The sequence below is a fragment of the Panulirus ornatus genome, chromosome 7, assembly GCF_036320965.1.
Source record: "Panulirus ornatus isolate Po-2019 chromosome 7, ASM3632096v1, whole genome shotgun sequence".
NCBI classification, from domain to species: Eukaryota; Metazoa; Arthropoda; class Malacostraca; order Decapoda; family Palinuridae; genus Panulirus; species Panulirus ornatus.
Window position 1 is genome coordinate 1,884,203 of NC_092230.1, and position 24,682 is coordinate 1,908,884.

The 24,682-nt window shown below is 43.6% G+C and overlaps 1 protein-coding gene across 2 annotated transcripts in view; it reads left to right on the forward strand.

The window, feature by feature from the left end:
• Window positions 1-24,682, forward strand: part of LOC139749365 (uncharacterized) — a 492,874-nt gene that overhangs the window by 127,805 nt on the left and 340,387 nt on the right. For both annotated transcript variants that reach the window (XM_071663129.1, XM_071663130.1), the window contains exon 5: window positions 6,443-6,608. The gene's annotated coding sequence lies outside the window, so the exon portion shown is untranslated. The remainder of the gene's footprint in view (window positions 1-6,442; window positions 6,609-24,682) is intronic.

The following is a 24,682-nucleotide window of genomic DNA, read 5'->3' on the forward strand; positions in this document are numbered from 1 at the left end:
AACGAGACAGTCATCATACTGATAGCAAACGAGACAGTCATCATACTGATAGCAAACGAGACAGTCATCATACTGATAGCAAACGAGACAGTCATCATACTGATAGCAAACGAGACAGTCATCATACTGATAGCAAACGAGACAGTCATCATACTGATAGCAAACGAGACAGTCATCATACTGATAGCAAACGAGACAGTCATCATACTGATAGCAAACGAGACAGTCATCATACTGATAGCAAACGAGACAGTCATCATACTGATAGCAAACGAGACAGTCATCATACTGATAGCAAACGAGACAGTCATCATACTGATAGCAAACGAGACAGTCATCATACTGATAGCAAACGAGACAGTCATCATACTGATAGCAAACGAGACAGTCATCATACTGATAGCAAACGAGACAGTCATCATACTGATAGCAAACGAGACAGTCATCATACTGATAGCAAACGAGACAGTCATCATACTGATAGCAAACGAGACAGTCATCATACTGATAGCAAACGAGACAGTCATCATACTGATAGCAAACGAGACAGTCATCATACTGATAGCAAACGAGACAGTCATCATACTGATAGCAAACGAGACAGTCATCATACTGATAGCAAACGAGACAGTCATCATACTGATAGCAAACGAGACAGTCATCATACTGATAGCAAACGAGACAGTCATCATACTGATAGCAAACGAGACAGTCATCATACTGATAGCAAACGAGACAGTCATCATACTGATAGCAAACGAGACAGTCATCATACTGATAGCAAACGAGACAGTCATCATACTGATAGCAAACGAGACAGTCATCATACTGATAGCAAACGAGACAGTCATCATACTGATAGCAAACGAGACAGTCATCATACTGATAGCAAACGAGACAGTCATCATACTGATAGCAAACGAGACAGTCATCATACTGATAGCAAACGAGACAGTCATCATACTGATAGCAAACGAGACAGTCATCATACTGATAGCAAACGAGACAGTCATCATACTGATAGCAAACGAGACAGTCATCATACTGATAGCAAACGAGACAGTCATCATACTGATAGCAAACGAGACAGTCATCATACTGATAGCAAACGAGACAGTCATCATACTGATAGCAAACGAGACAGTCATCATACTGATAGCAAACGAGACAGTCATCATACTGATAGCAAACGAGACAGTCATCATACTGATAGCAAACGAGACAGTCATCATACTGATAGCAAACGAGACAGTCATCATACTGATAGCAAACGAGACAGTCATCATACTGATAGCAAACGAGACAGTCATCATACTGATAGCAAACGAGACAGTCATCATACTGATAGCAAACGAGACAGTCATCATACTGATAGCAAACGAGACAGTCATCATACTGATAGCAAACGAGACAGTCATCATACTGATAGCAAACGAGACAGTCATCATACTGATAGCAAACGAGACAGTCATCATACTGATAGCAAACGAGACAGTCATCATACTGATAGCAAACGAGACAGTCATCATACTGATAGCAAACGAGACAGTCATCATACTGATAGCAAACGAGACAGTCATCATACTGATAGCAAACGAGACAGTCATCATACTGATAGCAAACGAGACAGTCATCATACTGATAGCAAACGAGACAGTCATCATACTGATAGCAAACGAGACAGTCATCATACTGATAGCAAACGAGACAGTCATCATACTGATAGCAAACGAGACAGTCATCATACTGATAGCAAACGAGACAGTCATCATACTGATAGCAAACGAGACAGTCATCATACTGATAGCAAACGAGACAGTCATCATACTGATAGCAAACGAGACAGTCATCATACTGATAGCAAACGAGACAGTCATCATACTGATAGCAAACGAGACAGTCATCATACTGATAGCAAACGAGACAGTCATCATACTGATAGCAAACGAGACAGTCATCATACTGATAGCAAACGAGACAGTCATCATACTGATAGCAAACGAGACAGTCATCATACTGATAGCAAACGAGACAGTCATCATACTGATAGCAAACGAGACAGTCATCATACTGATAGCAAACGAGACAGTCATCATACTGATAGCAAACGAGACAGTCATCATACTGATAGCAAACGAGACAGTCATCATACTGATAGCAAACGAGACAGTCATCATACTGATAGCAAACGAGACAGTCATCATACTGATAGCAAACGAGACAGTCATCATACTGATAGCAAACGAGACAGTCATCATACTGATAGCAAACGAGACAGTCATCATACTGATAGCAAACGAGACAGTCATCATACTGATAGCAAACGAGACAGTCATCATACTGATAGCAAACGAGACAGTCATCATACTGATAGCAAACGAGACAGTCATCATACTGATAGCAAACGAGACAGTCATCATACTGATAGCAAACGAGACAGTCATCATACTGATAGCAAACGAGACAGTCATCATACTGATAGCAAACGAGACAGTCATCATACTGATAGCAAACGAGACAGTCATCATACTGATAGCAAACGAGACAGTCATCATACTGATAGCAAACGAGACAGTCATCATACTGATAGCAAACGAGACAGTCATCATACTGATAGCAAACGAGACAGTCATCATACTGATAGCAAACGAGACAGTCATCATACTGATAGCAAACGAGACAGTCATCATACTGATAGCAAACGAGACAGTCATCATACTGATAGCAAACGAGACAGTCATCATACTGATAGCAAACGAGACAGTCATCATACTGATAGCAAACGAGACAGTCATCATACTGATAGCAAACGAGACAGTCATCATACTGATAGCAAACGAGACAGTCATCATACTGATAGCAAACGAGACAGTCATCATACTGATAGCAAACGAGACAGTCATCATACTGATAGCAAACGAGACAGTCATCATACTGATAGCAAACGAGACAGTCATCATACTGATAGCAAACGAGACAGTCATCATACTGATAGCAAACGAGACAGTCATCATACTGATAGCAAACGAGACAGTCATCATACTGATAGCAAACGAGACAGTCATCATACTGATAGCAAACGAGACAGTCATCATACTGATAGCAAACGAGACAGTCATCATACTGATAGCAAACGAGACAGTCATCATACTGATAGCAAACGAGACAGTCATCATACTGATAGCAAACGAGACAGTCATCATACTGATAGCAAACGAGACAGTCATCATACTGATAGCAAACGAGACAGTCATCATACTGATAGCAAACGAGACAGTCATCATACTGATAGCAAACGAGACAGTCTTCATACTGATAGCAAACGAGACAGTCATCATACTGATAGCAAACGAGACAGTCATCATACTGATAGCAAACGAGACAGTCATCATACTGATAGCAAACGAGACAGTCATCATACTGATAGCAAACGAGACAGTCATCATACTGATAGCAAACGAGACAGTCATCATACTGATAGCAAACGAAACAGTCATCATACTGATAGCAAACGAGACAGTCATCATACTGATAGCAAACGAGACAGTCATCATACTGACAACGAATGAGACAGATATCATACTAGTTACTGATGGGACTGATATCTAACAGATTACAAGTGGGACAGATATAACGCTGATTACTAATGGCATAGATATAATGCTGGTTACTGATGGGATAGATGTCTATACCGTGCTTCTAACTTCATCATATATGGTAATTGAACTTCGGCCATATTTGTTATCTTGTAGGCCAGGATGGAGGCGAAGAACACAGATTATTTTACGTGAATAGCGTGATGATGGCATGTTTGTGTTCGTATATACCCTATGTATATACAGCTGGGAAAGCTTTGTTGTCTGGATGGTTTTGCTGTGCTAGAGGCAACAGGTGATGACTTTTTTGGTTAAGTAATATTTATTCAGCTCAGTTTTTAAAGTTGTCACGTTTGATTTCAAGAATAAAGGGAGGATTCTAATTCTGAAGTATTGGTTCGTTGTCATATCCATCAAATGCTTTTGGAGAACTTGTTCGTTTCAAAGCCGATTTGTTTTTCTCTTGCCTTTATGAATTATATATTTTATTCAACTAGTTCTGGTCAGGCCAGCCCTCTGGTTGAATGTGGTATTCTGATGATACATTGTTTCCAGTAGTTCTCTACCCTTTCACAATTGTTCGTCAGTTCCCGCCGTGGCGAGGTAGCGCCATGAACAGAAGACAAAGCTATACAGGATATGTTCTTCATCAGTCTCAGTCATTCGCCTCTACAACACGTAGGATTATAGTTATTATACTCTCCTTATGCCACTTTATTTGGGAAATGTTTTTTGCAGTTCTCGTGCATCGTCCACCGCTCTGATAGATGGTTTACAAGCAAAAATTGAGAATTTCCAGGCTGTTTATAAGTGTGTGTGTGTGTGTGTGGGGTCGGAGGAGGAGGAGAGGCGTTCGTGTTTGTCTATATATATATATATATATATATATATATATATATATATATATATATATATATATATATATATATAAGGTTAAGTGCAACGATTCAGACGGAAAGGTAGGTACGAGAGGCTACCTAACCCACCTTACCTTAGCGAGATTGTCAGAATTCTCAGCAGACAAATCCAGAGGCGAAAATAGACGATCAGAGAAAAGAATACGATGTTGCCATTTTCCCAGCGAAGACGTGGGCCCAGAAGACTCGATGCGCTGGGCAACCATTGTCACAGTCAACGTCATTTTACACAAGATAATAAAACATCGTGAAGATCAGTAAAGACGATGATCACATGCAATACCAGAAGCTAAATTCGCACACAAGTAAATCCTTTCAGTATCTGTACAAGTGCGTCACGGTCCGAGGAAGATTTATGGACCAGAACGGGTTCTGGAAGAAGACAAAGACATACCTTTGTGGGGATTTAACTTCTTACAATTCCTTCACTAGTGTGGATTTTTCTCAATAGGTTAAATCAGTTTTCTTTCAAAGGAAAAGTCGACAACGTTACGAATAAAGTGGCATTTGAGGAACCTCGCGATGCTATAAAGGGCTCCTGGGGTAGACAGTAAGATAGAAAGGAGCTGACGATGTGGCCTCTTTAAGTTTGTTTCCTGGCGCTACCTCATTAACGCAAGGAGTGGCGATGCTGTGTTCTGTGGGGAGGGGTGGCGTCGAGAATGGATAAAGGCAGGCAATTATGAATAAATACATGTGTATATGTATGTATATGTGTGTATATATGTATATGTTGATCTGTATATGTACGTGTATGTGCATGTATGTATATATGTGTGTATAAGAGTGGATGGATCTTTCTTCGTCTTGTTTCCTGACGCTACCTCTCTGACGTGGAAAACGGTGATCAAGGATAACTAAAAACAATATATATATATATATATATATATATATATATATATATATATATATATATATATATATATATATATATATAGAAGTTCGAGATATATATTAAATGTTTGATCCAACCTGGAGTACACCAAAGAGCCGGGATCTTCACGTGGAACACACAGATGTACGAGGGAAGGTCCTGAGGAGGAAGTAAAAGTGAGTGAAGTGAGTTATGAAGTGAGTAGGAAAGTCTCTGATATTCCCACTGTGGAGAGACGAGGAAATTGCCATGTAATTGCTCAAGGAGTCTTGCTGACGTTTAAAGAAGACCAGGTAATTGAAATGTGACGTGAGATGGCATGTGTGTTGGCACTTAATGTACGGCTGCGGAGGACGGTCGGGTGGGGCCAGTGTGTGTGGGTGTTAAGGGATGGAGTTAAGATGATTGGTTGTGGAGGACGACGAGCAGACTGAGGGAGATGATTGGTTGTGGAGGAAGACGAGCAGACTGAGGGAGATGATTGGTTGTGGAGAAAGACGAGCAGACTGAGGGAGATGATTGTAGAGGAAGACAAGCAAGCAGACGGGAGATGGTTGTAGAGGAAAACGAGCAGACAGAGGGAGATGTGTGGCTGTAAGAATAAGGGAATGATTAGAAAAAAGAAATAGTAGGTTTGTTAAAATGAGGGCTGGAGTGCCGAGTTAGTCTGCGTGCGTGGGTCAGTGGATGAGGAGAGAATGACTTGGGAAATATTTTCGTGAAAGTGAAAGGAATGTGTGGGACGGGAGGAGGAAAGTGAGGCGTCAGGGCTGGGTCGAGGATCATATGGTTGTGTGTGTGTGTGTGTAAACCTGGACTGTCACTGTACGTGACTACAGGCATCACCTGCTGGGCACCAGCTGATAACACACAGGCTATTAGTGCGTACATAAATGGACTGGTGATAGATGGAGAGATAAATGGACTGGTTAAAGATGGAAAGATAGTTGGAGTGGATAGACCGGTAATGATACTGCATGACAATGAACGTCAGATCCATCCTACTCGTCCCCAAAGATGGATTTTCAAGTTTAATTCTTCTCATTCTTCACCAGGTGTCTGTCAGAACTTACTGGTGCAGCCTCTGTCGTCTCGGGTCACACCGTGGGCCATCCTGCCATCCTTCACCTCCCGTCGCCAGAGCCTGAGTGACGCGTCACATTGGCTATCGTGAGGGAGAGCACCGAGCCAGACACACACACACGCACACCAAAGTATAAGGTAACACCCTGGCAGTAGTTTATGGATAATGTTTACCTTTTTCACTTGTGGTGTTGGTATGAGTGTTGTGCACGATCTGAGAGCCACGTCGAACCCGGTACTGGCCAAAATGACACAACTGGTCGTTAACCATCACAAGACAACCATCTGTGAGACAGTGTGGGGCAGATATTGTAAGCTTGCCAATGTAACGCTGATATTCGAGAGGTATTAAGTTCCTGCTTGGGAATTATGGCCCACTTAGCTTCAAACGCCAGTTATGCCAAACTTATGGAAAGCATCGTTAACGTATGGAAAGCATCATTAAAGTATGGAAACAATCGTTCAAGTGTGGAAACAATCGTTCAAGTATGGAAACGCTAGTTCAAGAAGATACTGTAAATGGCAAAGACTCGCCATTTATAACGGTTTGCTGAATGATTTTCGACGCAATCTTTCATGTCGGGCCAAAATATATGATGATCATGACAGTCAACATGTAAGATTTTCCAAAAGCACACGTTGATGTCCTAGATCAAGGATCATCTGAAATTAAGTCGGTGGCTCTACAGTTGTCTGACTGACCATAAACAAGGGTAGTGATTGAGGGTCAAGCCTCAGAATGGTTTCGAGGGAACAAGTGGTGTGCCTCAAGCGTGGGTGCTGGGACCGATGATGTCTCGCTGGTATGTATTAATGCCAGTGATGATGGGCTGCGCTGTGAGGTATCAGAATTCTCACACGACACGAAACTGGAAAATGAATTGCAACAAAAAATCAACTTCTGCAGCTGTTAGTTGATAGGACTGGACACACATGTGGCAAAGAAATTCCAGCATCAACACTAACAAAAGTTTTACTTATCGGAAAGAAAAACTGAGAAACAGATCACATTACAAATCTGTTGATCTGCGAAAAGTAAATGATGAGATAAGACGTAGTTCTGTAATCTCTGATGACCCAAATTCACGAAAGCAGTGCGTAGAAGCAGGAACATAGGTGAGCGAAATAGATGTCATAGGTAAGCCATTCGAATTGAGTAAGAAACTCATCTTTACACCATATTGATTGGTCCACACTGTGAATATTGTGTTCAGTTTATTCCATCCCACTCGAAAAAAAGAAGTGATAGAATAGTGAAAGTAAAGAGGCGAGCTACCATAATTATTCTCGGGCTGAGGAACCGAACCTAAGGGAGCCGTCTAGATGATCTAAATTCATCTGTCGTGGAAAATATAAAGTCAAGAGGTGATGTAACACAAGTGTTCGATATTTTGAAAGACTTTGACAGTTGAGGTCTACGTAGCGTGTTAAGACAAGATCAGTTCGATTTCATTTGTTCCAGTGATACAAATTCCTAAGCAAACGTCTTGGATAGAATGGGCGTTTTTTCTTTTCCACATGATTGTGGACGTGGGGAATGATTTACCAATTAAGGTCGTTGAAAGTAACGCCATAGGTAGGTATAAGAAGAGACTAGATGAACACTTCGTGTCAATTCTTCGTGTGGCATGGCTTGCGCCCCTATAGTTACATATAAAGGCACCTGATTGCTTTTCTATCCCTACCCCACACTAAGCTCTACGTTCCTTATCTCCGCCTCGTAAGGACTCGACAACATGTTATCTGTATTCCTTTATATTCCTCTTTATCTCGTATTGTCCTCATATTCCATTTCTGTAATCTCTGGTGTCTCTGTTCCGTTATGTTTTCAATACATCTACGTTTCCTTACCCACGGCTGCAGGCGTCCTCTACCATCGCCATGCAACTCCATCTCTGGTCAGCAGGGATGAACTGTTAGGGTAATCAGTGACATAGTCGTCGTCTTCGGTCACACTAAGTGTCATCAGGATGGTTTTACGAAGGAGCCTTACGTTTCCCAATGCCAGTGGTCATCACGTGTGTTGGAATTGCTACGTAAGATATTCAACATGTGTGAAGGATGATGACGCTTGGCACCTTCACACTCTCTCCCTAACTTGACACACTTGCCTTTAGCTTGGCGGTAGCTAAACATAACACTTTATATCCCTCTGACCTCACACACACACGCACACACACACACACACACACACACACACACACCATTCACAGGGTACAAGCGCCCAACCTTCACTGATGACGTCTTTTGTTTCGTGAATAAAGGTATCTGGCCAATGTTTGGGAAGCCATAGTTGTTATGTGCATAAGATGACCCCAGAATACGTCAGGAGAAAAAGAGACAGGGATACAAAATGGATATAGAGTTTACATGTACCGTGGCTGACAACAGCTTCATTACCACTCGTGTACAAGTCTAAACCACAATACCATCATTTGCCCTAAACAATTGAAAATGGGATGTGAGTATGTCTTGGTGTGTGGTGCAGTGTCAGACCATCATGGCGGCTGCTGTGCATGTATAAGGTTCCTTAAGGGATATTAATGCGATAAAACACAACATTAATGATAACAGTTAGGTATCGGTCTTGTGTTCAGCAATATCCTTGTGACAATTGACGTCTTTAAATGGTTGACGCCTCCCTGTTTCTACCCTGACCCCAGCAGTTTGTTATCCTGTAGGAGGTATTTCTTTGTCTTCTTATGAGGTATGGTTTTATACCTTCCACATCTACCACATGAGACCAGGGTCTTATACCATACTGGAGGCTTCTTGTATGAGGTAGATCATCCGTGTGTCACAATGTTTGATTGATTTGGATTTGGGTCATATGGCGTTTGACAGGATAGTTCCTGGAAACAGATGGGCTCCTCTGGAATATGTCTTTTAATGTTTCCGAGACTGATTGTAATGTTAGCGTAGTGAGGGTCACTTTTCATCGTCCAGAGTAAACCAAAGGGGAGACTCTCACAGTAGTGTTTGGTTTGTAGTGTAAACCAAGAAATAAACTCTCGTATACCAGATTAGTTAAACCGAAATATTGTAAGTCTTTTATGAAAAATGTGAGTTGCTATGGCCGGGTGGGGAGGGATATGATATATTGGATCCCTAGGCCCTAGGTTTGAGCCTCCATGACGGTGATGCCTACGGACAAAACAAGTCGCCTTCCCTCATACTTAAGCGAAGTGTGAGTACCAGTAGGTTCTCTGGAAGGGGGAGTATTGTAAGGCCTTGGCTCCCTCCCTGATCCGTCTGTGCGGTCGCTTATGTGGCTCGTTGAATAGCCTATTACTTCGTGTGTACCTTGAGACGTGTTTTCCAAACCATAATTATCATACTGATATAATGTATCTTTGTTATAATGAATATTCATGAAAGAGGAAAAACTTGAAATTCAGATGAAAAAAAATAGCAGATCATTTTGGATTGAATTTTTTTTTCTCACTCGGTGAATGTCGACAGAATGATTGTGTACAATGCGTGCCACATATGAGATTGAAGTTGAGATAACTTGTTCCAAGCTGAAAACAGCAGTAGCTGCCTGCCTGCAAGCTACCAGGGTCTGGTAGAAGGCGTTGAACTTCAGGCCTGGTAGATGATATAGTGGTAGCCGCTCAGCAGCTCCGTCTTGGTTGTACATGGCTTCAGCAGTTCCTACCACGTCGGTGACAACTTTCCAGGAAGGGGAGATCAGTAGACAACATGGACGCATGCCTTCATTCCAGGGACTCGCCTTCCTGTAAGAAGGGAGACGGTGTGATGCTGGACGTCCCCTCTTCACCCAGCGTTCCATGACAACGTCCCCAGCGATGTCAGTTCTCGGGAGAGGAGAGATACACCTGTTATGCCCTGTTGTACAGAAGTACCCAGCAGGTCAATAACGAGAAGTGATGTCGTGCGTGAGCCAGATGGACCTAACCCATGGAGAGTGTAGTGTTCATGATGAGGAAGTACGTGTGAGGTGCGACAGAGAGCAGTGATGTACCACAGGTGATAAGGTAGCACCGTCCAGATGGTATATGTGTACCACTTGTGGGACACTATAGCAGTCCAGATGGTATATGTACCACTGGTGGTACACTAGAACAATCCAGATGGGACGTGGTGTTACTCTTACAAGATACAGTCGAAGGTAAAAAGGAATATTGATAATTATGTTAATGAATGTTGGACAGCATATTTTGGTATGTTTTGTTAGACGATAAATTATTCATATTTGATTTTGATTAATGACAAACGTAAGATCTATTTGATATGTTCCGCTGAGGTGTGTGATGGTTGGCGATATACGGAGTGAAGGAGGTGTGTTAATGGTTAGGAACTTGTGATGTAAAGAAGAAAAGACTGTGTCTTGGTGACGTAGCTGGGCTGTTCAAGTGCACCAGTCTGGTGCCTGGTGACTTGGCATAGTCTGGCTTGCTGACCTGGTCAAAGTGCAACAATCATGAACTAAGGAAGCCACTGGAGGTCATTGGGAGGTAGTGAAGTCAGGTACAAGGTGTGGATAGAGACAGGTTCAGGTTCCTCTCTCACAGCCCAGACTCTGAACCTCTTACTACATATATCAAGATACTCATAATGATCATCTTTATTTGAAAAGGAATCCGAGTCTCCCACATTTATTATTCTATTTGCTTTTCATATTCATTCATCTTCATTATACCACTTCCTGTAGTGAATTCTTCAAAGCAAACCTTCACATTATTACGATATATATATATATATATATATATATATATATATATATATATATATATATATATATATATATAGCAATGAAATTTGACCTCTGCTGGCCAGGTCAGACGAGATGACGTCACAAGCAGCTCCAGAGAAGAACTTTCACCCTAGCCGAGGGAAGCGTGACCTCCTCCCCCAGCAAGACCTCATACATCATCGGCTCATATATTCAGTAGAATCCCTCGCTCACACACCACACTTGTCGTTGTACTTCATTCTGCATTGTATTCAGCCATATGGTCGTGGTGTATAGTTTCTTATGATATCATCTTTGGTCTGGAGGACATAAGCGACATATTCTCGTATGCCAGGGAGGATGGTATAAAGCCAGAGGGTTATAGGAGGTCCTGATATATCTTGGTTAAGGTATATAATCACGCCGGATTCTCTAACGTCTTCAACATGATATATCAGAGTATACCCAGCACTAACTTGCTGGACCCGTCTGCCTACCTAGTGGTGGTGAGAGTCTGGTATGTCCACCTGGTGGTAGTGAGAGGCTGGTGTGGACCAAGTGATGTTGGCTGGCTACCGACACGCACATCAGTTAGAGAGAGAGAGAGAGAGAGAGAGAGAGAGAGAGAGAGAGAGAGAGAGAGAGAGAGAGAGAGAGACTGCGCCCCTCAGCTCTCGTACTGTCAACTTTAGTACAGGATATGTTCTCTCCCCCGACTTGCATAACAGCGACCACGCAACCATGACCTGGTGTTATTTAAAGACAAACAAACTCTCCACCTGCCAAAAAACATTTTAGACTAATCATGTCTTTTTCTTGCTCTCACACGTTATGTGTCCCCAATTGTTCATTCGGTGCCGGACTTCAACAGGGAATACTGTCCGTTTGTATGTCTTTCATTATAAACAAGATGATGTAGGTGTTTTCATACGAATAATTTCTGTCACAGTGTAGGAGCATATATCCTGGTCGTATTCTGTCAGTCATCCATTATCAAACTTTAGCCTCCTCAGTTAGATATCCAGGGTTATATGTATCTAAGATAGTCCAACTCTAGTATTTACTAAGATAACAGTGAGGGCTGACTGAGCCGTAGAGTATTTCAATCGGGACGCAAATGCTTTTAATAATACATACATGTAGACAATTGTACAAAAGAGGTATCGTAATGCATAAAAGTTATGTTAAATCTTTACACTTTAATACAACGTGATAGTATTTTTCCCAATGCTTCTGATTATCACAATCTTTCTTATTCAGTTTCTTATGAATTTTTTCCTCTCTTTCGGGCCACGAGAGAGTCCAATGCGGGCCACATGCGACCCGAGGGCCACGTAGTACATACCGCTGGTCCACCTCGTATGATTATCAATAAGTGAACTGTGTGAGAACGTCTGAACCATCCTGGACGAGGTTGTTGAGTCCGTACGTATCGTAACAGGGAACGCACCTGGGTTGTATGTGGTCCACAGGATACTGCCTGCCCGCTCACCACATATTACCGCATGACTCATTAACAGTTAGCATGCTTGACTGTTCTCGACCTCTGCCAACATCAACAGTTAACACACCTGACTGTTCTCGACCTCTGCCAACATTAACAGTTAACACACCTGACTTCTCGAGCTCTGCCAACATTAACAGTTAACACACCTGACTCTTCTCCTCCCAGCCAACATTAACAGTTAACACACCTGACTGTTCTCCTCCCAGCCAACATTAACAGTTAACACACCTGACTGTTCTCCTCCCAGCCAACATTAACAGTTAACACACCTGACTCTTCTCCTCCCAGCCAACATTAACAGTTAACACACCTGACTCTTCTCCTCCTAGCCAACATTAGCAGGTAACACACCTGACTCTTCTCCTCCCAGCCAACATTAGCAGGTAACACACCTGACTGTTCTCCTCCTAGCCAACATTAGCAGGTAACACACCTGACTGTTCTCCTCCTAGCCAACATTAGCAGGTAACACACCTGACTGTTCTCGACCTCTGCCAACATTAACAGGTAACACACCTGACTGATTCCTACCCCAGCCAACATTAACAGGTTACACACCTAATTGAACTCAGGACCACTCTTCTATCACACTTAACCTTTTTTTACCTCTACATCTTTCCATTATTCATCGTTTTTTTCTGGCCCGTTTACGGTTCCCTGGCCACAATCCTTTTTCTGTTACATTCAGTTGGCCATGCCCATACTCTACCCACCATACCCCAATAAAACGCCTGCTTTATCACTCTAGAGGACGTCAGGTTTGTATGTTGACTTCCTCGGACTGGGTCCTGATTCTCTGGTAGGGGTGCCTTGTCTTGTGCAGAACACATAGCACAGGTTACATTGGCTGGGATGGAGTCCTACATCCCATCTTCTACTAGATCCTTCTGGCCATGAACATAGTTTGATTGCCTTAAATGTGATAGCTTTTTACATCAGGAACAGGGCTTATCGGACCATGAAATTCTTCCCATTTCCGTAGACCCACTCCGCTTTCGTTTTCTTCTTTGTATCACTGCAAAGCTGCTCTACGTAAAGGCAAGCACACATTCGACACACAGATCATCTTAGTCCTTACCCAAAACCATTTCCAACAACGTCGATCATTCAACCTTTCCTCCTCTCTTCCGACCTGTTCAGTCTATAACGAATTTTCCAACTGATGAAGCTACTCTCGTCGCAACTTGTTTTGATCTTAACTTTTGGATGATCCAGCTTCTAATCCTCCGCCCTTATTTCCTCCCTCTGAACATGTCATGTCCTATATTCTCCCCACGCAGGCCTTCCATGTACTCTCCCAGCTCCAGGTGGACAAGGTGTATGGTTCAGATGGCATACCTCCTCGAGTTCGAAGGGAGTGTGTCTCTGAGCTAGCACCAATCCTTGCTCGCATATTTCACTTCTTGTCTAACCCAGACTTTCCTTTCCGCTTGGAGGCATGACTTGGTGCAGCCCATCCCTAAGAAAAGAGACCACTCTAAACCTTCCGACTATTACTTTCATCTATGTTTTTCTAAAGACTTTGAAATTCTCCTGAACTTAATTTCCGTGACACTTAGAATCCCATTCCCTTCTTCCATATCACTAGTAAGGATCAAGCAGTGCAAGGTCTGCTGGTGATCCGTCTCTTGTGACTCGCCTCCGGCCTCCTCCTCTTAGGGATTTTGGTGAAATCGTCGTATACCTCGATATCTCGAAAACATTCGACAAGTTTTTATTTATCAAACTCTCCTCCCTTAGTTTCGCTGCTTCTCTCTGTTCTATAATGTATAGCTTTCCTCTGTAGCCATGGCACTGCAGTAGTCATAGATGGAGAGACTTCCCCATCTTATCCTATCAACATTGGTGTTCCTCGTGGCTCTTTCCTATCGCCTACTCTCTCATCTGTCAGTGAATGATTTAATCCCATATATTTCTGACCCTACTCTCTCTCTCTCTCTCTCTCTCTCTCTCTCTCTCTCTCTCTCTCTCTCTCTCTCTCTCTCCCTATGTTCATGATGCCACTGTGCATACTTAAAATCAATTTCCATCCCCTCCTCCTAATGCTCATTCTCATACTGAACTCGTTTTCTCTCTCAATTCGGACCTGCGCAGCATTTCAAATAGAGGAAGCAATAATCCTGTTAGATTTGGTAATGTTAAACTCTTATATTGGCGTAAAGGTGATAATTGACACAGGCTAGAGTGTAGAGTTTAGTCCACATTACACAACTTGCCTTCCTCAGAGGACTAGCAAAGACTACAGATCAAAGATGCGCCCAACCGTCAGCCGTGTTCCTGCCAAAGTCTCCCGTCCGTTGATTGGTGGACCGGCTCTCTTGGCCTCGCCCCTTCTTCCGCTCATGTAAGGCAACCCTCGCCGCCGCTGCCAGTGCCCAGGTGACGCTACCATCACTTGAACACATGGAATCTTCTAGAAGTATGTGTGCAGCTTCCAGGGCCTTCCTTGACCTCTTGTTAAGGCCCATCTCCACCAATCATGCATTTTTTTCACCTTGGAAAGTGAAATTCTTCGTCCACGTGCACGACAATCGATTTAGATGTTCTGTGATATGCCCATTTTGTGTTATAATCTTTGGGCCAAAGCCAGTCCTGATCCATCATAGTTCTTGTAGGCTATTTGTGTGTCCACATCCTCAAGGTTTGGACCCGTGACACGATTTTGGCTGCTGCTTCTCACTGTTTCTGTGTGGATGATAGCCACTCGAGGATTGGCTATTATGATGCTTCCTTACCTTGAACAGCTAAACTGTAGAGTTCTTTATCTTCTTTTGTCTTTTCCTCTTCATATAGCCTTTCATACATGAGGAGTCTGTTCTACAAACACCTTCGGAGTCATGATTAATTTCTTCATTTTTCTTTTTTCTAGTTTCCTTCACCCGAGATGACCTTGATTGCGCTATGTTTTGCCGGTGCCAAGTGGGAGACTACGGAAAAAGAAAAACTTTACATTAACTTCTTTAACTTGACTGTTAACTTCTTTAACTGTTCATACAGTAGTACCACATTTTACCCGTGATGACTCTTTAACTTTATTTCTCATTAAACTTGACAAACAAACGCTAGTGACGTGAATGGTGGCAGTTCTTCTGTCGTTTAAGTTGATGAGACTGGACTAAAGCCAGAACCTGACCATTCCTTCATTCAGTCACAAACATCGTAATTGGTTACAGTCGACTTCTTTCACAGGATATTTTTGATATTTCTTTTGACGTAATAACCTCCCTTGGCGCGGCCTGCCTCTCTGGCAGGAGGAGAGCCGTGTCTTAAAAGTTTTTGTTGCGTGTGTTCAGATGTCGATCCACATCTTGTGTAACGTGTTGGGGGAGGCTGGTGCCCCTCGTCTCTTGTTATGATACGGTATAGTAAACGAGAGAACCCTCCCGGAACGTACGTAAAGTCTGACGTTTGATTACCGTTTTTTTTTCTTCTTGTTTATTTCTCATCGGGTACATAGCGAAGCTCGACTTGATCCAAAGACTCGAGAGAAAGAATTGTAATTTCGTCTCACGAAATCTACTGCTATTAGAAAAAAGAATGGTGTTTCTTTTCTTATTTTTGTAAGTGATCAGTTTTCTCACCGTTGATGAAAAGATATACACTTTTTTTTTAGAAATAATTACGTCACAGGACCGAGGTTGACTACATATGTTTATGTAATGACTCCTTATATGTGGTTATTCCTGGTTATGTGTAACGACCCGCCTACGTATGCGCTAAAATTCCTTGAGGAACAAAAAGTTGAGCCGAACCCGTACAAAGTGAGGCGAGTTCTCAGAACTCCTTGCCAAGCATTTCTGGGAACCTCTCCTATGGGTGGCTTCCGAAGGTTTTCAGCAGCTGGGCAACAACGAGATTTTTGTTGCATTGATTGTATGGTCTTAATATGGTATCGTTGAACTGTTTGGTGTATATACTTTTCCGGGGTCGCTGAGACGGGCGACTGAATGATGTAATCATGCTTATGTAATGTATGTTACACACACACACACACACACACACACACACACACACACCAGCCTAAGCCAGGTACCCATTTATCGACCAGCCTGAGGGCTGAGTCAAATGTTTAAGGAGCTGATTATGATAATAAGAAGATTAGACAGAGAAGTCTGTGATACACACAGACGCTTAAGATGACCCGCCTTAGTTCTCCACCTCTGTGAGCTGTACATTTACTGTAACACAGAACACTTCCTCTGTAACACAGAACATTTCCTCTGTAACACAGAACACTTCCTCTGTAACGCAGAGCATCTCATGTAACACAGAACACTTCCTCTGTAACACAGAGCATCTCATGTAACACAGAACACTTCCTGTGTAACACAGAACACCTCCCCATGTAACACAGAACATCTCATGTGGACTGTACGTTTCACTATGGCACAAGATACGTCTGTGTTCTACACGTCTCGGTAAGGTGGTCTGCTGTAGCCAGGGAAGCGATCGTTCCTGAAACATAGAAGACAACCTTCCCTGATACTGGTACGATAGTACGACCCTTGAACACGACAGCACGACCCTTGCACGCGACGGTACGATCCTTGAGTACGACGGTACAACCTTTGAGCACGACGATACGATCCTTGAACACAACAACAGATCCTTGAACACGACGGTACGATCCTTGAGTATGACGGTACGACATTTGAGCACGACGGTATGACCCCAAGACATGATGACCTGGCCTCTCACCTGACCTCAAGGGTCAAGTCAAAGGTCATTTCTTCATGTACAAGGGTCGTCTCCATGAGGTCAAAAGTGACGTGGTTAGCGTAGGTACTTCTAAAAGTGAGGTTTTCTGAGAGCAAAGTCGACCGACGTGAAGCAGGTCATTCACGCTGGGTTTAGTCAGGTCTCAGTCCATCCTGTGTCAAACAGTCCTTAATGCCTCCCTGCACTCGGCCATCACGTCCTGACTGACGCCCCAGCCATCTCGAGCGCCAGGAACAGTGTTCTCCCGCTCCTGAGACGCCACACGGACGGAAGCTGACCTTGTATTGTGGTTATTTAAACCCCGACCTACCAGTTACGGTGAACCAAATATAAAATTTTTTTTTTACTGAAGTTTTTATGTGACTCGTATTAAGTAGCCGGTGAGATCACAGAGGCTGATAAATCGACGCGAGATTCATAGACGAGTTAGGTTAAAAGTGTAAACAGCTATGACTTTCTCAGCCATATCATTTACAATATGGAGTAGCTTTCTAAAATTGCTTTGAGTTTCGAATCATTTTTATTCATTTTATGTTTTACGTGATAATTCAACAAATAGAAATACATTCATAAAGTAATTAATTTCGGAAAATTCTTCAATTTCTGTATTAGAATAACTCGGTGAAAGAGTAAAAACAGATTAGCTCTGGGATTCGAACCATCTGCTATATGTTATATTGACATTGTTATATTAACATATATGCTTTATTCATATCGTCCAATGAAAGATGACCTCAGACCAGCCGTAGACATCGATTGTGGCATCGTCTGCCTCTCCTGGGTGGTGTGCACAAGATGGACTTGATCATCATGAGTGATGATGACGCCCTTCCTGCCCAGCGATGGTCCCGCCCCAGCACGGTAGCGGCCCAGCGCTGGGGCGAACGTGGGAGGAACCTGGTGGTGGTTGTGCAGTGTGACCAAGATGTACGAGGGAAGTGTGTGAGTCGACCTAGTGCCCCTCCTTGGCGACCCCACTACCTGTGGTCCCTCACCCACCCACCACTCTGGAGATCCCATTACCTGTGACGTCTCCCCTGTGGCGACACCACTACCCGTGGTGCCCCCTGTGGTGACCCCACTTCCCGTGGTACCCTACATCACTTGGGGCCCATCACTACCGCCACCACACTGTTATCTCCACCACTACCTCCACCGCTACCCTCTCCACCACTACCCACTCCACAACCAGGTGAGGCATGACCAAGCAGGTACTTCCATTCTTAACCCGTGACCACGGGGGTTGATCTAGTTCGTTTGGCATCATTGCTATTTGCATATGAATATCGACTGTGTGGTTGTGACGAGCCGGAGTCTTATGGGAATCACGCAGAGAACAACAAAAGCGAAGTCTATTTCTGTTCTTGCTTTCATCATAACGTAGGTAGGTATACACTGTACGTTGCGATGGCCAACTTAACTTGCGCAGCAGCAAGTGCCTGACATGGGCGTTTCAATGCTTCTCTTCCCTACTAAGTTAAAGCCATGGCTAGATATCTTTCCATGAATACAAAACGGAAAATTGGACAGTGATATGTCAAGAACTCGCCTCTTTCTATGTGAAGTTGATTCAGACACAATCAGCAGCTCATAGGAAGATATAATACCTTTCCCTATCATAACTCGACAGTTATTATGGTTACATACCAGCCGCTCGGTGGACTGGTACTGGTCAGCCGGAGAAGCCGAGTGCGTGGCTATCTGTGGAAGGTGAGCAGGTAGTCAGCCGGGGAGGCCGATTACTTTATTATGTGGTGATGTATAACGCGGCCGTATAAAAACGCCAGAGTTTGGTGATGTGGGTATGGAAGTGGCGATAAATTATGCCAACATGAAAAGGAATGATACATTTATAGACTCGTTTTTCCTACATGATTGTTAAAGAAAATTGGTTGTAACACCACAGTACGTTAGAGTAGTTTGCACTCCAACTACTTGGCTGTTAGTATGATGATGATGATAATTGATGGTTGGTATCCTGTTGCCACTTAACAGCCCTACCAGGGCATGACCATCCATGTGTTTAGGGTCGTGGTCTTCCTGTAAACCAAACATTATGATGTAAGCCAATGAAGCATAGAGAATCATTGTAGTAGCATGCATGTGCTGTATCCTTGTTGTGACTTCACATACAACGTTTTGACTTCCTATACAACGTTTTGACTTCCTATACAACGTTGTGACTTCCTATACAACGTTGTGACTTCCTATACAACTTTGTGACTTCATCATCGTGCTCAAGGATAGTAAGGCTGTGCTTAAGGGTCGTACAGTCGTGCTCAAAGAGTCAAGTTGGACACGCAGACTGCAGCAAATTCCGGAAAGCTGTTAAATGCAATGCGTTTCCGCCAAAAGAATAAGGCATGTGTGTAAGTAGGAAGGGAGGAGAGTGAGTGGTTCCCGGTGATGTGTCTTTGTCAAGGATGTGTGATGTCACCATGGCAGTTGGATATGTTTATGAGTCTGCAGGGGAATGCAAGGGTCTCGCAGTGCTGAGCTGTCGTGCGCTCTCACCATGTAGACACACGCATGACATCACTACGTGTCATGACTTGTATTCCCGTCCAGTGGGTGTGGACGGTGGAAAAACGCAGCGGGATACTAATAAAAGATAGATGGGACTCCTGAGTCGCGGTTGTATGCATATATATATATATATATATATAATATATATATATATATATATATATATATATATATATATATATATATATATATATATATATATATATATTGCATTGTATGCCTTTCATTACTCCTCATATATACGCAGTTGCCTCAGCAAGAACTCTTTTAACATTGCCACACGCAGTCGCCAGATCTATAGATGCCACATACAAGTCGCTTTCTCTCTCTAAGTATTCCTCACACGGAATCTTCAACGTAAACATCTGGTCCACACATCCTCTCCCTCTCCTTGAGCCACATTGCTCTTCCCCGACCACATACTCTGTGCCTGCCACCACCCTCTGTATCACCACTTTCCCATACACCTCAGCAGGTACACTCAACAGACATATCTCAATAATTCAAGCATCTGATTGTATCCTCCTTGCCTTTATGAAAGGACGATATACACACATGTTTCCTGTCCTCAGGCACCTTAATTGTGCCATGCAAACTTCAAATAGCCTAACCAAGCACTGGGCAACACTGTCACTCACTTTTCTCGAGAGAATCTATTGTAATCCCATCTGCTACTGTCGCTTGGCCGCACTTTCTCATATGCAACGCTTTCATTACCTCTTTTCACTACACCGTTCGCCATGTTCTTTCCCTCCGCGTACCACTCGTCCTCAAACACAATACGTGCCCTATCCTATCATCTTCTGCATTCAAGAGTCCTTAGAAATACTCGCTCTATCTCTCTTCACCTCTTTGCTTGTTATCACATCCATGACGCTCTCGTCACCGCTCGTACCATTTCTTCATTGTTCTCCTCACACTATTCACTTCCTTTCAAAAATATTTTTTAATTTTCCTTGAAGTTTACCGGTAGTCCCTTATCTCATCTCTCATTTTCCTTTCTCTCCACCTCTCAGACCTTTTCTATTGACCTCATGCCGCTTTCTTTTGTACTCCAACTCTTCATTCAATTTCTTGGTATCCCTGCAGACAGGCCGCTTTTCCGAACTCTCTCAGTTTAAACACCCTTTTATTCATGCCATTCCTCTTTGCCCAAAACCACAACAAGCTTTCACACTCACCACCACCAGGAAATGATCATGCCTTCCACCGACTGCTCCTCTCAGCACGTTCACATCAAATAATCTCTCCTTTGTTCGCCTGGTGACTCGCCACACATTCCAAAAAACAGCCGTTGGCTCCCATCCCTTACTCACCTACGAGTATGCATCATTTAAACCACGTTTTCTCAATCACCTTTCCCCTTTCAGTACACATTGTGACCAAGTCTTCCCCATCCACATCAACAATAGGTATGCTTCTATATCATATCCTCAGTTGCCACATTACTCACCCTTGCATTCGGATCCCAAAGTATCAGGACTCGATCCCTTTCATCCTTGCAGGATATATACCAATACACTTAGCTCGTCTCAAACAGCACTCCTTCCTTCCTTCATTCCTTTCGCTACAAGGTGTGTAGACACCACCACCACCACCAGGAAATGATCATGCCTTCCACCGACTGCTCCTCTCAGCACGTTCACATCAAATAATCTCTCCTTTGTTCGCCTGGTGACTCGCCACACATTCCAAAAAACAGCCGTTGGCTCCCATCCCTTACTCACCTACGAGTATGCATCATTTAAACCACGTTTTCTCAATCACCTTTCCCCTTTCAGTACACATTGTGACCAAGTCTTCCACATCAACAATAGGTATGCTTCTATATCATATCCTCAGTTGCCACATTACTCACCCTTGCATTCGGATCCCAGAGTATCAGGACTCGATCCCTTTCATCCTTGCAGGATATATACCAATACACTTAGCTCGTCTCAAACAGCACTCCTTCCTTCCTTCATTCCTTTCGCTACAAGGTGTGTAGACACTGACGGTCACCTGCTCCTCGCTGCCTTTTTTTTTTTTTTATGTATGAAGGCTCCCGTCACGGACAAAAGTCCCCGTTACTTTTACTGTAGATTTTATTGGGAGTTGTAGCATAAAGACACTTTCTCAACTTACACTGGTGGTGAGGAGAGGTGATCTTAACATGAACCTGGCAAGAGGTGACCTTAGCAGTGCCATAAACGACCCATTCACTCTAGTTATGAGGAGCCATATTCGTTGATGATGTTGTTGACCAGGTATTCTCACGTTAACTGTGCAGTCCAACATTTATTCTGAAGGGCGTTTGTAGGTCTGTCCAGTCATCCCTCACACAGCAGAGTGAGAATGTGATACACACCATGTTAGAATTCAGAGTTGCAAGTTCACCTTTAACGAGCTCAGATCTTCCTTTGCAAGAGCATTCGGCTGGGGGCATGAAACAACATCATTTAGGAAACGGCTTTCGAGAAGATCGAAACTCCTCTGCACATACAGTCATCCAGCCACCCTTAGCCTTTATGGCTGGTCCATTTAGCTTCGCCAGGGATGTCTGGCGTTGTCTCGACCCATATAATGTTAACTGGAGGCACTGCAGATGGAAGACAGGTGATCAAGACTTTGCTAAATGGAAAATATATACCAATGGAAAGAAAGCACTGTGAGTACAACATGTGTAAGAGGGAAATATATGACTGTTGTGCATAGGTTCGGTGTATCAGTGTGAGTTGCTGGCACGAATGGAACGTAACGTGAGTGGATCTCATTCGTGAGAGAAGCACATGTCAGTAGTATGAGTGGAGCACGCTTGACCTGGGCATCTCAGACAACACTGTGTATGAGTGTAGCAACCAAAGGAGTAACATTGGTTGATAGACACGACCGCACCAGTAGATCCTGCGGCAATCGAACATGTAAGGGAGGATTCATATCCTTGAGAAATATCTATTGTAGAAATATCTGGCGTTGGAAAGGGCCTTGTGTCTTGTAAAGGTTGCATGGCGGGAGCTGTAATTGCTTGGTAACCACAGCAAAACAGCTATTCAGTGCACTTACATAAACAGCGGCCCGGTGACCTTTTTTTTTGTTGTTGTTGTTGCTCAAAACCATACTTAAAAGCCAAGGCCACGGTAGCCCCGTGTGCCCTTGTGAGATAGTGACACAGGACTATGTTTTGAGAGACGAGCAGTATCCACCACCTGGGCGAGACAAGTTACATCTTCCCTCGTGTCATATTCCATTACAGGCCTCAAGTAACGTCACCAGAGTAAGCTAGGAAAACCACCAGACAGGACGAGTGGGCAACAAGGCTTCCATGTATGATGTAATGGTAGTCCAAGCTGGCCATAGTCAGACTTATCAACATGATTACAACTCGCCACACTGTAGTGTGTACCGACACCGTCAGCCTCACTGGGGTGTGCAGTACGGTGGTGACTGGGAGTGGAATATAACCTGGATTGAGCCAAGCAAATCCAGGGTGAATCGTCGATATATTTTCAAGTTCAGTTCTCGCTGACACTCACAGTTCCATGAACCACGGGCCAAACACTCACGAGATTAAGGACATTAATATACAGTATCTCTACGAAGGCTGACATTTTTCAGTGTATACTTACAATGCCCCAGTGTATGCTGACAGTATTCCATTGTGTGCTGATAGTGTCGCATTGTATGACGACAGTGTTCCGATGTATGCTGACAGTGTTCCTGATTTACTTTACGTTTTGTGATACCTGGAAACGGTTCATCATATGGTACTAGATGTTTGGCCAGGTGTCAACATCTCTGTACCTATACACCTGCAAGTCGTGTGTGTGCACTTGAGGAGTGTGAGAGGAAGTATGATTAATTGACCGGCTCAGATGTTGGGGACCCCCCCCCCCAATAACCATTGAACCGCTCAAGGTCTTCTTGGAAGCGAAGACATGTGGAGTTTCGTGTGGCGTTGTGTGGTCGCTAGCGGGAGCCTCACCACGGCCAATAGTAGGTAGGTCATGGCAGGAGGGTTGCCCCGTGTACGATAACTATCAGCCTTCCACGGTAGGGGAAGACCAGGCCAACGCCCACTGGCTTCCCTTCTGTCCACCACAGTCCTGGTCCTCCACAGTGGTGGCGTTGGTCGGCAAAACACGGCTTTGCTTTGGCGTTTAGCCCAGCTCTCTCTGGAGTGGACGTAAGTCGCTTCGTTTGCACCTCTACTTCTCTGAAAGCAATGTTTTCAGGTCGAGTCATATACTGTGGTGCCCAGGGAGGGAAGTGACTCCAGAAGTTGGAAAACAAACACAGTTGTAGAATTATTACGTAACTTCTGGAGATGTTGTTCAAGTGAGTTATATAACAGGACGACTAAAAGAGAATGAATAACACAACAGAAGTACTGAATAGAAAAATCCTGATCAAATTGTGAAGAATTTGGCTTAGAAACCCAAAGCCTAAACCCCGTGGAATTTGTAGGGTAAACCAAGTTTTATTCCCGTGATTTCATGGGGATGTAGTGTGGCCACTTGATAAGAGAGATGTTTGCCATGAACGTGAGAGTATGAGGACGCGACCTGGACGGTGCTTGTGGCGGTGGAGAAATATATTGTCTGGTGCGTTCCCCTCCACAACCTCCGCCACACCTGTTGCTGCTCCCTCACACACACGTGTCTCTCTCTCTCTCTCTCTCTCTCTCTCTCTCTCTCTCTGTAGGGATCCCACAGCACTCAGGAAGCTGGTCATACCCTCCCGGCGAGACCACAGGGCGTGTGGTGATGTGTGTTTGTCAGTGTGAGG